This window comes from Formica exsecta, unplaced genomic scaffold, assembly GCF_003651465.1.
Source record: "Formica exsecta isolate Colony F162 unplaced genomic scaffold, ASM365146v1 scaffold1237, whole genome shotgun sequence".
NCBI lineage: Eukaryota > Metazoa > Arthropoda > Insecta > Hymenoptera > Formicidae > Formica > Formica exsecta.
The window spans coordinates 1-4,147 of NW_021848572.1; the positions used below are offsets into that span (position 1 = coordinate 1).

At 33.3% G+C, this 4,147-nt stretch overlaps 1 long non-coding RNA gene across 1 annotated transcript; it reads left to right on the top strand.

Annotated features, from left to right (window-relative positions):
• Positions 1-1,773: 1,773 nt before the first annotated feature.
• On the top strand, positions 1,774-2,579 carry LOC115245643. The gene is made up of 3 exons (XR_003885575.1): positions 1,774-1,914; positions 2,129-2,352; positions 2,469-2,579. It is a non-coding gene; the product is annotated as an uncharacterized LOC115245643 (long non-coding RNA).
• Positions 2,580-4,147: the final 1,568 nt, after the last annotated feature.

Sequence of the window (4,147 nt, forward strand, 5' to 3'; positions counted from 1 at the left end):
ATGATTTATTGCATTTTTCATCGAAAATTAATAAATTAATCATTTTCCTAGTGACTCCGTTGTCACCTATCGGCCGCCTATCGAAACTATATGGCTCAGAAGCCAACAGCGAGAATATTCAAACATAATATAACATAAAACGATTGCTCCTTAATTGCTTCGCATTTTTCCATCATTATTATTATGATTTATTGCATTTTTTATTGAAAATTAACAAATTAATAATTTCCCTAGCGACGCCATCGTCACCTATCGGCCGCCTATCGGAACTATATTGCTCAGAAGCCAACGGCGAGAATATTCAAACATAATATAACATAAAACGATTGCTCCCTAATTGCTTCGCATTGCTCCATCATTATTATCATGATTTATTGCATTTTTTATTGAAAATTAACAAATTAATCATTTCCCTAGCAACACCGTTGTCACCTATCGGCCGCCTATCGGAACTATATGGCTCAGAAGCTGACGGCGAGAATATTCAAACATAATATAACATGAAACGATTGCTTCTTAATTTCTTCGCATTGCTCCATCATTATTATCATGATTTATTGCATTTTTTATTGAAAATTAACAAGTTAATAATTACCCTAGCGACGCCGTCATCACCTATTGGCCGCCTATCAAAACTATATAGCTCAGAGTCAACGGCGAGAATATTCAAACATAATATAACATAAAACGATTGCTTCTTAATTGCTTCGCATTGCTCCATCATTATTATCATGATTTATTGCATTTTTTATTGAAAATTAACAAATTAATAATTTCCCTAGTGACGCCGTCATCACCTATCGGCCGCCTATCGGAATTATATGGCTCAGCATCCAACGGCGAGAATATTCAAACATAATATAACAGCTCTATTGTTTTTAACTATATCTCAAAGAGTTTAATCAACGTTTCTTATTGACTTTTTGGTAGAATTATTGCACCTCGCTTGCTCTATTATGATATTCGCGATCGCTCCACTTGTATAATTAATCTTTTTATGATATATTAGCAAAAAAAATCAATCATTTTCTTGGAAAAACATATTTTTCGTAGTCTACTGCAAGTATATCCAACATAAAACGATTGCTCCTTAATTGCTTCATATTTAAGATCGTCTTAAGCCCGTATCAGAGTACGCATTGAAGATTGATATTCAAGATTCAAGATTGAAATTTGACCAATCAGAACAAAGAAATTTTAATCCTTTTTGTTCTGATTAGTTAAATTCCAATCTTTAATCCTCAATCTTTCATTTTTAATGCGTAGTCTGATACGGGCTTAACGTGTTGAAACATGTTTGGTCTTGTCTAAAGCCCGTATCAGACTACGCATTAAAAATAAAAGATTGAAGATTAAAGATTGGAATTTGACTAATCGGAATAAAAGAAACTAAAATTTCTTTGTCTTAATTGGTCAAATTTCAATCTTCAATCTTCGATCTCAATCTTCAATGCGTAGTCTGAGGCCGATATTATATTTGTCGTACGACAAATTTTTTAAGCGCATTGATTAGCTAATTTCTAGAGACAAGAAAGTTTCTATTTTGCAGCCAATCAATATGCTTAAAAAGTTTGTCGTACGACAAATGTAATATCGGCCTTAGCCTTTAATAAAGATAAAGGCTGGTTTATCCAGCCTTAATAGCCAAAAAAGTTCGTCGCCACCCGCGGGCGGGAACGGACGTGTTCAGACACGTTAAGCCCGAATCACACTAGCGGCTCGCGGCTGCGCTTGCGTTTGTGATTTGCTACGCTCCAATCATACTTGCAATTGATATGGGTGTGAATTATATTGCAGTTTTTAAAATATTTACTCTACTGGAGAATAAATTTGAAGAAGCCTGCAATCTTCGGGTTGGAAAAAATTTAAATCTTAATTTTTCTTGCAATGATGTTGCCTGGAACCTCAATGATAGTAATTTAACAATTTACTTCAATTATCATATATATTTAGAAAGAAATAGATGTTTGAATTTTTTCTGGTTTATGTCACAATCTTACTTATATATATTTAATTTAGTTGATCTTCTCTCAATATAATACTATGTGTTAAATACATTAAAAAATTCTATATTCATATATACTATATTAGATTGCCGTTTAGGTTGCAATATTATTTTATTTTATAGATCATATATTGGCGACAGCAGCAACAAATGGTGCAGTGGTTGTTTGGAATTTAAATAAACAATCTCGGTCAAAACAGGAGCATGTATTTATAGGTTATAAAAGAACTGTGAATAAAGTGAGCTTTCATATGAGAAGAACCTATGTGGTTAATATCTGGCTCACAAGATGGTACTATGAAATGTTTTGATTTATGAATAAAAGAAACCATTAAAACTTTTTATAGGTAAATTATGTTATAGTATATATAGATAAAGCTCTCTTGTAATTGTTAAAGATAACGGCAAAATAATCTTTTTAGTATTTTAAAATTTTGTATATTTCATATATTTTGTAATACAGAATCGGTGAGAGATGTTCAATTTTGTCCACAATAACCGCATACTTGCTGCTGTATCCGAAAATAGACATGTACAGCAATGAGACATGAGAAAGCCGCATCGTTATTTTCAAAGTGAAAATATTCAAAATGCCAATGTTTCGCTTTAATCTGGTAAGTAGTGTTCAGTGTTTTTGTGTGCGAGATTGTGTGGGATATTTATTAATTAATAATATATTTCAGTTCGTACAAATTGACGTGATCCACCGCAGATACATGCGGTGGGTGCGTGAAAATCTGCGTTGGGCGCACGCCAATTTGTGGGGCGATACGCGAGGTGCCCGCGAGTGGGCATGCGTGCACCCTGATCAATACGAGGACATTTTCTATTTGCGGCCGCTTTTTGGGCTTGAGCCGTATGAAGAAGAGGAAAATTGGGTGGAGGAGGAAGAGGCGTGAAAAGAGGAAGAGGAAGAGGAAGAGGAGGATTGGGAGGAAGATTGGGAGGAAGAGCTTGCGGCTCCAGGAGGATAATGTAAGTATCTTCTTTTTTTAAATTTATATTACCCCCTCAGAGCCCCTGGCTTAGAATCCGCATTGTATCACTACTCTTATATAAATTTGTCTATAATATCTTTTAATTTCCATCGGTGCGCATTAGTGCATGCACGTGTTTGATGTCATTTTTATTGAAAAAATCTCATTAATTCATTAAAATTATTTTTAAACCGATTAAATGCAAGTAAGAACCTCCCTCAAAGTACAAGAACCAGAGTAACAAACATCCAAATTATAAATTATCATTTTGTTGCAATCCTTACGAACAATAACTATTTTTGTATTAATACTTATTGTTAGAGTAAAAATATTTCGTTCTATACTTCAACGACATTTTTTAATTATTTAAATATAAGTCGGATTGAGAACGCGCAATTACACCGACGAGATATTATTAAAGACCGGTGGTCTTATGGGATTTAGTGTGATTGGAATAAAAACTTGCTGCATGTTATTTTAATTCATCCAGTTATTGTTTTATTATCGAAAATGTATAGATATTTTATATAACTGCCTGAAGAACAAAATAAACATTTTATGTAAATTTACTGTTTTATTATCGACAATGCAAAGATTTACGTACCTTACCTGTATAATAGCGCGTGGAAAATTTTTTCACCGAAAATAAGTTGGCGCTGGAAGTTCATATTTTTTAATAATTTATAGCTCAAACGATTGCTCCTTAATTGCTCCGTCAGAATCCACAATTGCTCCCCTTTTAAAATTAGTAGTTTTCGAAATATTTACAAAAAACGGTTTATCGAAAATTAATAAATTAATCATTTCCTTAGTGACGCCGTTGTCACCTATCAGCCGCCTATCGAAACTATATGGCTCAGAAGCCAACAGCGAGAATATTCAAACATAATATAACATAAAACGATTGCTCCTTAATTGCTTCGTATTGTTCCATCACTATTATCATGATTTATTGCATTTTTTATTAAAAATTAACAAATTAATAATTTTTAAAGCGACGCCGTCGCCACCTATCGGCCGCCTATTGAAACTATATGGCTCAGAAGCCAACGGCGAGAATATTCAAACATAATATAACATAAAACGATTGCTCCTTAATTGCTTCGCATTGCTGCATCATTATTTTCATGATTTATTGCATTTTTCATCGAAAATTAATAAATTA